Here is an 11,581-nt window from a genome sequence, read left to right on the forward strand (position 1 = left end):
ATTTGATCCGGATTTGCCCCGATTCCTCTGTGACTAACCATGTACCCAAGAACTTCTCTGTTCCAACCCCAAATACGCATTTCGAGGCATTAAGGTGAAGCTGATGGCTTTTCAGGATACCAAAAACTTCTCTTAAGTTTGCAAGGTGGTTTGTAACGAGCTTGTTTTTCACTACCATATCATCTATGTAAGCTTCCATGGTACTTCCAAGCTGGTCCTTGAACATTCGAGTGATCATTCACTGGTAGGTTGCCCCGACATTCTTAAAGCCGAACGGCATTACTTTGTAGAAATAGGTGCCTCTTGGAGTAATGAATGTTGTCTTCTCTTGGTCTGGGCTGAATAGTGGTATTTGGTGATAGCCACTATAAGCGTCCAGAAAGCTCATGCTTTCATGTCCTGCTATTGAATCTACCAGTTGATCAATACGAGGTAAAGGAAAACTGTCCTTAGGACACGCTCTGTTTAGGCAGGTGAAGTCAACGCAGACTCTCCATTTTCCGTTCTTCTTTTTGACTACAACTGTATTGGACAGCCATTGTGGGTACTGAACTTCTCTAATCGCCCCCGATGCTAGGAGTTTTTTGACCTCAGCAACTACTTCAGTCTGCTCAACTGAGGATCTTCGACTTTTCTGCTAGATAGGCTGAGCGGAAGGGTTGATGTTGAGTTTGTGGCAGGCAAAATCTGGGTTCAACCCTGGAGTATCATATACTGACCATGCGAATACCTCCATATTTTCCCTCAGCAAATCCAGCAGTTGAAGTTTCTCATCAACGCCTACCGAGGTACCGATAAGGAAGTACTTTTCTGGATCATCCTCCTTTACTAGAACTTTCTCTAAATCCTCTACTATCTTTTCTGCTGGGGCTCCTCCTACATCCTCCAAGACTGGTTGTTCGGCTACTTCCACTATCTGTACCCGATTATAAAGTTGTTTAGCCTTCATAGCTGCCATGAAGCAATGTTTCAACGCAATTTGATCCCCTGAGATCTGCTCTACTCCGTGTTCCGTTGGGAAGTAGATGAGCTGGTGGTAGGTTGAATGGACCGCTTCCATTTGGTAAATCCAAGGACGACCAAGTATGGCGTTGTAAAGAGAAGGTGTATTGATAACTAGAAATTCTATCTACAGGGTCTTTGTCCCAGCCACAACTAGCAACACTATCCTACTAAGTGGCCATTCAGGCTGTGAATTGAAGCCGACCAATGGAGCTGCCGCTGGGGTGAGGTGCTGCTCAGAGAGATCGAGCTTCCTGAAGAAGTCGTAATACAATATATCTGTTGCACTGCCCTAATCTACCAGAACTCATTTTACGTCAAATCGTTTCCCAATTCTCACAGTTATAATCAGTTCATCAGTATATGGGTGCTGAATGCCTTCTAAATCATTTCTAGTAAATGAAACAGTGCACAAAGGGGGCTTGGGTACTGTGCATACCTTTTTTGGCACGGACCTTACTGACATGATCTGCTAAATTTGCTCAGCTTTGGCAATTTCTTCTTGAAGTGCCTGTTCGCACTCGTGGCTAGTTGTTCCATGGATTACATTTATTACCAACTGAGGAGGATGCTCAATGTTCGGCTCTGGTAGAGGGTTCTTCTGTTCGGCCACCACCTTATCCTGATCAATGTAGTCTCGAAGGTGTCCAGCAGCTACCAAGTCTTCCACGTGTTGCTTCAGTGCTCTACAATTCTGAGTCATATACCCCCTATCTTGGTGATAAGTGCATCTGAGCTTCTGATTGCGCCGTGCTGGATCTCCCAACATTTTTGGCTGCCAAATAAAGAATGGCTCTCTCTTGATTTTTTCCAAAATAAGATAGATTGGTTCCTTGAATACGGTCACAACTGCTTCATGGGATTTAGACTTGTCTACTTCATTCACTATGAGTCCTCGGTGTTCCCATCGGTCCACTCTCTTTTTGTGCTAAGCTGTTTGTTTGGTTGATGCTACCTCGATGGGGATCTGATCATCTTCGAGGTGAGCGTACTGCTCAATCCTGGTGCGAAAATCTTTTAGTGCAGTGGCTGGGCGCTTGGTAAGTGACCGTCTCACCTTACTTTCTGGGCGCAGACCGTGTTTAAAAGATATCACAGCCATTTGTTCGTTGCAAACATTTTTCTCCAAGCCATTGTACTCCTCCCAATACCTCCTAGCATAATTGCGCAACATTTCCTCCTGTTCCTTTCGGAGACCGAACAATGTATCCGGCTCTTTTGGGATCTTAGTGTTAGAGACAAACTTGGCCAAGAACTCTTCGGAGAGCTTCTTTCAGTCGTAAATCGATCCAGCGGGAAGATGATCAAACCATCGAAGTCCAGATTCCCCCAAGCTGGACGGGAAGACTTTGCACATCAGTGCCTCGTCTCCGTTCCATAGGGACATCATCTCCCAATAATGGCTTATATACATCAATAGGTCTGACTTCCCATCATATGATGTGAACTTTGGTGGAGTGAATTTCTTAGGAGGTCTCATGGTCTCGATTTCTGGGGAGAATTGGGAGAAGACGAGCATATCCAACGCTTGGTGCTCTCTTTGGTTGATGGTACGGTCAAGGTGATCTCACCGTTGCTCATTTTGCTTGTTGCCAATCAGCCAAGTATAAAGGTCTTGAGGAGGATACTCTGTCTGCTGGCTAGTTGTTTTCTACCTTTTAGCCCTTCTCCGGCGTGAGCAACGAGTGTGGCTACTTGCTGCCTCACTTTGTACCGGAATTGGCTGGCTTTGCTACCCAGACTCATTTCCGGGAACCTTCTTCATTGGTGGTTCTCAGGATGGGCTTCTTTGTCGCAAGCGAGAGGACTCTGCGTCAGTCTCTTCCCCGTCGGGTCACCCATCACCCTTTGAGTTGTGCTTTCAGCTCTTGTATCTCTATTCCCATGGAGTCTATGATTCGAACCCTGTAATCCTTCTCCAGAACAAAGTGATGAGAAGAACCTCCAGTGAAGGGCAATCGATGCTCAACAGATTCGAGAGTTCAGTTGTTGTTTCCGGTTTGTTCTTCTAGGACTGTTGGGAGTGCCAAGCCTTTATCCTTTGTCTTCTTCGTTTGTGGAGTCAGTGCCGAAGGTGGGATGTCCTCAATCCCCATCGCCGAAATCAAGCGTAGAACTCAAAGAGAAAGCCTTCCACGTTCACCGCACCAATTGTGCGTTCCGATTACAGCACTAGATGATCGTGGATCGGGGCCCCGCGTTTGACTGGATTATCCGGGAATTGAGACCCTGCAACCATAAGATCTGTCAGAGTTGTCTGGCCGGGGTTGGCCGGATAACCCCTCCGGTGTGGGAGTAAGTAATCGGAGAATATGAGAGCACCTCTCTAGGTGTAGAGAGTTATGTTTAAGTGAGTATGGTTAAGCTAGGATCTATTACCTTCAATGTGAAGTCAGTGTAGTTTATATAGAATTCTTTGCTTGTTGCCCAAGATGGTTTCCTGAAGCTCTGGTGCTGCCAAGTTTCCTTTTAGCATTACCTAAGGTGGGGGACCATCTGGTAGTTGACCAGGGGTGTATATACTCATTGTAACCATACTTATAACAGATCACATTTCTTCTACCAACTGTTTCCGTGATTCTAGGGGGAGGGGACCAGCTAAGGTGGTATCTTTCATGTGCATTCATTCACAGCTTCCACGTTTCTCTAACAGGTCCCTTTAGCTCGGTCCCGTCATGCCTCAGCTTGGCGCTCTATGAGATTGCTTATAGAGATGGGCCAGGCCAGTATGATATCTTTGTGCGGGCTCAACCCCTTTTGGGTTCAGTCCAAAGGTCAGGTCCTGCAGCTCGACCCAACCCAACATCATGGCCGGACTAACCTTTCTACTACAGGCTGGGCTCAAGTGCTTGAGGACTTAGGTGGATTGTTGATGATTTAATTGGGCTAATTTGACTAGCCCATTTGCTTATCCTGCTTCTCAAGTCTTGAGTCTAATGGATTGGGCCGGCCCAAGGCTTGGATCTGACCCATTTCATATTGAGCCCCTTCATTTACCCCCTAACTCGCGCTAAGGCTCCCCTTGGGGGGAACTATTGCTCTGTACTCCAAGCGTCGCATCGCTTCGGATTCGCCCTGGTTCGGCCTTGGTGACGATTCAATCCTAACACACGCCCCCTGCATGTGTCCTTTCATGGTGACACATGGCGGCGTGGTAGTAGTGCACAGAGATAGTGCGCCGATTCCATATTGATGGTCATGATTTATGTACCTTCACACCGGCTGGTGCAATAAATGCTCTAGAGTTATCAATCCAAACCCCTTCATTTATTTTCAAACTTTTAGAGAGTCCAAAATCCTTTTCGTTCCTCTGAGTTGGTCTCGTCGGTGCTCTGTCTAAACGTTCCACTGTCATTCTCGTTTCAGCGCTGCCTGTTTGTCACTGTTGTTCCAATCTCTGTAAGTTCCCCTAAGATTCTTCTTTTCTTGTCTTTTTCTGTCTTGATCGCCCTCTTTGGCCCTTGCGCCATTGTTTTCGGCATCTGGTTCTTTTTTTTGCCTAGTCTAAGTTTTGTTTTCCTCCCATTAGGTTTGTTTAATGGGAAAGTTTCGATCATTAGTTGATACCCCTGAGGCCATGGCCATGTTTTGCCGAGACTATGGTATCCCTGACGATGTGACCCTTTCGCTGGCGAAGGTTGATGCCAAGCACATGGGCACTAGGAGTACTATTGCTTTCCTAGTCGTGGCCATTGTTGAAGGAGGGTTCTGATTTTCCCTTGATCCTTTGGTGCGCCGATTCTTGCACCAAGTTCAGCTTACCCCTATGTAGGTGTCTGTTAATCTGTTTCGAGTCATCTGCGGGGTCTCCGCTCTTAACAGACGGTTGGGTTTAAATCTGGACATCTGGGACATTTTGGGTTGCTATACCCCTTCACATAATAAGGATCACAGCACTTACTATCTCCGTCTTCGTTTAGTCAATTGCCATCTTGTAACTGGCTTACCTGATTCGGACAAACATAATGACAATTTTCTACAAGTCGGTGGTAATTGGGAGTTTCTTGCTGGGACTGAGTTCCGATCTGAACGGATGCCCCAAAAGGATGGCTACCCAAGTTTGAGTCCTTCCTTCTAGTATTTTTGTGTTTTCGGCATTATTTTGAATGTTGTTCTAATGTTGTTCTTCTTTTTTGCAGAGGCTTCCCGTTTTCAACACAGGCCGAACCAAGAGAATACCGAGGCAATCAAGGCTGTTTTGAGGTACAAGAAGAGTTCCGCACACGAGCTTTTGGATTACCAGACAACTTATCGTTCCACCATCCCGAAAAAAGCGAGGCTCGTTGCGTCCCTTCTAGATTCTGACACCAGGACTGATACGTCGTTTACCCCTCTGGTTATGAATTACAGCTGAAGCCAAGGTATACCATCTAAGAGGACGCCATCCTCTGCCCCCAGTTTCGTTAGGAATGGATCTGTGTCGAAAAGGAGAGTGCTAGTGAATTTGGAAGCGGAGGCTTTTGGCTCCTCTGACGCTTTGGGGACTCCTTCGATAAAGGCCGAAATGAAGAGCCCCATAGATGTGCGTTCCGATTACCACACTAGATGATCGTAGATCAGGACCCCGCGCTTGACTAGACTATCCGGGAATTGAGACCCTGCAACCATAAGATCCGTCAAAGCTGCCCGGCCGGGGTTGGCCAGATAACCCCTCCGGTATGGGAGTAAGTAATCGGAGAAGATGAGAGCACCTCTCTAGGCGTAGAGAGTTATGTTTAAGTGAGTGTGGTTAAGCTTGGATCAGTTACCTTCAATGTGAAGTCAGTGTAGTTTATATAGAACTTTTTGCTTGTTGCCCAAGATGGTTTCATAGAGCTCTGGTGCTGCCGAGTTTCCTTTTAGCATTGCCCAAGGTGGGGGACCATTTGTTAGTTTACTAGGGGTGTATATACTCATTGTAACCATGCTTATAACATATCACATTCCTTCTACCAACTGTTTCCATGATTCTAGGGGAAAGGGACCAGCTGAGGTGGTATCTTCCATGTGCATTCACAGCTTCCACATTTCTTTAACAGGTCCCTTTAGCTCAGTCCCGTCATGCCTCAGCTCGGCCTTCTATGAGATTGCTTATAGAGATAGACCGGCCCAGTATGATATCTTTGTGTGGGCTTGGCCCCATTTGGGTTTGGTCCAAGGGTCAAGTCTTGCAGCTCGGCCCAGCCTAGCATCATGGCTAGACTGACCTTTCTACTACAAGCTAGGCTCAGGACTTGGGTGGATTGTTGACGATGTAATTGGGCTAATCTGACTGGCCCATTTGCTTATCCTGCTTCTCAGGTCTTGAGTCTAATGGATTGGGCCGACCCAAGGCTTAGATCCGACCCATTTCATATTGAGCCTCTCCAATTCCTATCATTTGAGTAAATAATAAAAGTTTATCTCCCACCGTCTTAGACTCATAAATTAAAAAAGTAAAATTTAGTTAACATCAAATATTCTTATGAATAATTTCATTCAATAGATTAATTTCATTAAATTTAACTTGTAGGAAATTTTATTAATTTTTTCATACATTTATATTTTTAACTAAAAATGAAATTTGTTGACATGACACGTGAACAAGACATGGTAATATGAAATAATAAATGGATTGAATTAGAGCATCTCCAATCCTTTACCAAATCTTGTATCAAATTTAAATTTAAAAAAAAAAAATGATAAAAAAGAGGTCCAATCCTTTCATCAAATTTGTATTATTTCACCTCCAGTAAATTCTATTTCAATATGTACTTGGTCCTAAAAAAGAAGAAAACAAAACAAAACAAAAATAACCTAATTATAATTTTTTACTTTAGGCCACACAAGTAGTTGAACCGACCCTAAGGAGATCAACTCTATAATTGTAAAATCACAAGGTTTCTTAAAACTAATTTTCAGCTAAACATCTCAACATTCCTTCTCCAATAATAAGTCAACTGCCTTACTAAAATAAAGCCAACTTTATTCTAAATTTAACCTGAAGTTGGCAATGCGATTTTTTACACATCAACAAAACTAAATTAGGATTGAAAAGTAAATTTTGTGACCAGACATTAATATGAAAATTAGTTGTGTCAAAATATCATATTAACCATTAGAATGGTATTGGCACAATTTAGGGGTCCGCAAATAGTCCCTAGATGAAAAATCCAATATTATCTAACCCAATCAATCATTCCCATGGCCTGTCCCAACTTGCTTGAATGCCTTGTCTGTTCCGACATATAGAAGATGATTTACAGTTTTGAACAAGGATTTATAACTTGAGCCGCCCATAAGCCCCGCTCATAAGAGTTTGCATGGGTAAGTCTAATGTTTAGTTTGATTTTTTTTAGCCTAATATTTAAAGGTTTTTTCTCCATCCACTTATAAGTATTATATGTTACTTGATTGTTTTTTTATTATATGAGATGTCAAATAAATAAAAATCAAAAATAAAAAATAAAAAATAAAAAATAAAAAAATTTCTCAAAATACTTGAATTATGTTAGAAAGTAAACAAGAAAAATAACTACTGAAAATATTAAAAATATGTTAATGAAAAATATGTAAAATTTAATAATGGTTTGATTATGACCCATACGATTTAGGCTTATGGATTGGACGTGATTTAAATTTTTTAAATAGGTCCGACATGTACTAACCCGCTGACCAGTCAAAATCTAAAAAATCTATTAAAATATGAGATTTATACACAATAATTACAGACTAAGTAAATCCAACTTGTCTCATTAATGATCCCTAACAAAATTGATGGACTAATGGAGTTCCTCAAATAGATATAGAGTAATGTTAGGGGTACCAAAATTAATTTCTATCAAATATTTTATCAAATGTCTCACGGATTTGGAATGGCAGTTGTGCGGAGGTGCACAGTCGCCACTGTTGTGCAGCTAAATGGGCCCATTTCGGGGCCCATATTGATAATCTGAACCGTTCACATTTTATGATACATCAAGTAGAACTACTTGCAAAAAATTAAATTAATCGAATGTCGTTTATTCTTCCATCCACTCACATTTGTATCTACAAAAATAAATAATAATTGTGATTTAAAATATTAAAACTATAAAAAAATTTCATAAATTTTTAAAATTTTTATCAAATCACCACTGAATACCATTCAATAATAATTTCTCCGAAAAATAATAGCCAAGTGGTTTGGGAATGAAAGAAAGTACAGGAACAATAGATACCATATGAGCATATATATTGTACACACTGTTGATTACTGGTGTTTAGGAATGGCAACGGGACGGGGCGGGGCCAGGGATCACACTCCCCGTCCCCGATCCCTGATGGTGGAAATCCCCTGATCCCTGGCCCTGATCCCCGACGGGGAACCTATATCCGCCCCCGCCCCCGCCCCCCAACGGAGATCGGGTTTTCCCAACCCCGAACAATCCCCGACCCCGAACAATCCCCGACCCTTTTTTTTTTTTTTGAAAAACTGCTTTAAGCTGGAGGATCAAAAAAAAGAAGATCAACATGGACAAACAGAGAGATCAACACCAACATATCATCATCATCATCATGAATCATCATAAAAAAAAAAAAAAAAACAGAATAGAACAGAGAAAAAAAACCAACAGAACAAAAAAAAAAAAAAAAAAAAAACAGATCAACAACACTATCATCATCGATTCATCATAGAATAGACCTCAAGATCTAAGCTTCAAACTATAATATGTATACATATATATATGTGTGTGTATAACACAGAGAAAGTGAGAGGGATAGAGATCGGCGACGCTGTGAAGAGGAGATCGGCGGAGGAGGGAGGCGGAGGAGCGGCGGAGGAGATCGTCGAAGGAGTAGGTAGAGGAGATCGGTGCTGTCAAGAGGACGACTCTCTGCTCTCGGCGGAGGATCGGCTCTCTCTCTATCTCTCCCTCCCTTCTCCCTCATTCTCTCCCTCTCACTCCATTTTTCTCATTCAGCTCCTTCTCACTCCATTTTTCTCACGCAGCAGCGAAGTGGCTCTACCAAGATAAAGACACGCATATATATATACACAGGGGTAAAGTAGTAATTTTATTTCAGGGGAGAAGCGGGACGGGGGTCGAGGCCGAGCCGGGGACGGGGCTGGAAAACGTATCACCGTCCCCGGCTTGAGCCGTTTTTCCCTCAAAAATACCCCCGACGGGCCGGGGATGGTATTTAAAAATGAATCTCTGATTGCCAAGATAAAGACACGCATATATATATATACACGGGGGTAAAGTAGTAATTTTATTTCAGGGGAGAAGCGGGACGGGGGTCGGGGCCGAGCTGAGGATGGGGCTGGAAAACGTATCACCGTCCCCGGCTCGAAAGTGATCGGGGATTCATTTTTAAATACCATCCCCGGCCCGTCGGGGGTATTTTTGGGAGAAAAACCGCTCAAATCGGGGTCGGGGAGGCGGGTCCCCGTCGGGTCGGGTTTAAACTGCCATCCCTACTGGTGTTTTGGTTGTGGGAGTAATCTTAAATAACACTAGACTATTTACATTAAAACAAATAAATTACAACTCATAAGTAAGACATTTTCTTGGCATTCTTACATCATGGAATGTTATTTTGGAAGGGAAAAAAATTGAAAACAAATTTAATTCAAGACTGAAATAGCAAAAGGTGTTATACGTATTATAGTTTTAAATAATGGTATCAAGATACTTATCAACATTAGCCATACATTTATATATCAACCAATATTAGATAGTATGTACCAATATTTAAAATCATAACACACATTAAACCATCAGTATAAGAGACTTCGGTTTGAGGTAACCAATGATCTCCAAATATGAAGTTAGCGACAGTAAAATTCACGGCATCTGTTGCACCAATCACATGGTAACCAAGCCATGTGTCCCGATTACTAGTATTGGACCCCGGTCCATAGTTATTATACTCTGCATAGTATGATGTGTTCAATGCAAAATCCCCAGACCACGGGGCCCACCCAGCAGGATTAATCAAGCTATCCATGAAGGATTGCATATAAACTACCGTCGAGTAAAGCTTCCACGGCCTGCCTAGGAAAGTCTGCGTCGTGCCATTGCTCAATGCCAAGTCCTGGGCAGCTAATGCTACAATTATGAATTGAAGTCTCGGTGTTTTGATTTATATCTGTCTTACCTTGCGCGGTGATTGTGTTAGACTGGCCTAGCAAGGGAAGCCGCGGATATAAATTGCAATCCTGAAGAACAGTCGCGGCATTTCCAAAGATGAAATCGACGGTGCCATAGACATCGCATTGTTGGTAGAATTGCCGGAGGGAATGGGTGTAGAGGGTGTCTTGGTATCCTTCGAAACTGCAGTTGTAGAAAGTGGACAAGTCGGCATCGTTTCGAAGTGCCACCGCTTGGAACTTTGGCGGTCCGGCGGTGTTGCGGATGGTTAGGTTTAGGGCCACAAATCCTTGGCCTTCCACAACTGCAAGAAGTTGTTTTTATTAATAATGTTAGGTTTAGATGGTTTTGAAATGCTATGCATGTATAAATGAAGTTTATATATGGTATAGATTTGATTTTTTTTTTTTTTTTTTAATAACAATTTGTTCATAAGAAAATAAAATTTATAGACTAGATTTATTCAAAGTATTATTTACATTGTATCAAATTTAAATATATATTATATACTTTATTTTTAGGACACTTTTTTATTTACTCTTTTGACTTTTTTCATTATTAATTGATTCAACTTTATTTTTAAAATAATAGAACTCAAACCCATCACATAATTATAAAAAATTATGTATAAATTTTATGTTTATATAATATTACTCTGCTTAAGTAGTTACTTAAAGCAAGATAAACTTCATGTACAGAGCATGTTGAATTTTGACAAATTATAAATGAAGTTGTAATGTTTTAGGGGCTAATGTTTCAAATTTATTGCACAAGGATATGATTAATTGCATGTGGGTATAATTTATTGCATTGCTTAAATTTGCTAATTCTATACCTCCTATATTAGCTTATGAGATGAAACTCATATTAATCAATATAATTAATTGCATTTGCATTGCTTAAAAGAGCCTACCAAATACAATAAAGTAAAAATTTACCAAATGTTGCAAAATTGAAAGTTGTCCACCCATCCGCGACGATATGGTTATCAATGGCGGTAGTGGTCGTGTGCTCCTGTACCGACGGCGGTGGAGAGAGAGGGGGGAGGAGGAGAAAGAGGGCATTACAGAGAGATCGAGGTGTGATAGAGAGAAAGAATGATGAGCCTTTTTCTGTTTTTTTTTTTTTTCTTTTTCTGGTCTATTAGCCACGACACAACACAGGCCATGGCAAAAAAAAAAATCTTTTTGCGACAGAGAGGAAAAGCCGTCTTAAAAAAATAGGCCTTTCACGATGGCTAACGGTTCGCCATTGCAAAAAGCATCCAACATATTATTTCCTATTTTTGAGACAAAAATTGCCGTCGCAAAAAGTGACCATTGGCGACGGGATATTAACCGTCACAAAACGTTACTTTTTGCAACAGAAAATATGTTGTTGCAAAAAGTTCCGTGTCTTATACCCCTTTTTCTAGTAGTGATAATCTGCAATGACCTGGTGAGCAGCAGCTGTAGCAGTATTGGGTCAGTTTGAAGAAATGCTAC

General features: G+C 41.8%; 1 pseudogene; it reads right to left on the bottom strand.

The window, feature by feature from the left end:
- Positions 1–9,660: 9,660 nt before the first annotated feature.
- On the bottom strand, positions 9,661–11,349 carry LOC114308188 (putative pectinesterase/pectinesterase inhibitor 20 pseudogene; annotated as a pseudogene).
- Positions 11,350–11,581: the final 232 nt, after the last annotated feature.

This window comes from Camellia sinensis, chromosome 5 (genome assembly GCF_055761805.1).
Source record: "Camellia sinensis isolate YWXY chromosome 5, ASM5576180v1, whole genome shotgun sequence".
Classification (NCBI taxonomy): domain Eukaryota; kingdom Viridiplantae; phylum Streptophyta; class Magnoliopsida; order Ericales; family Theaceae; genus Camellia; species Camellia sinensis.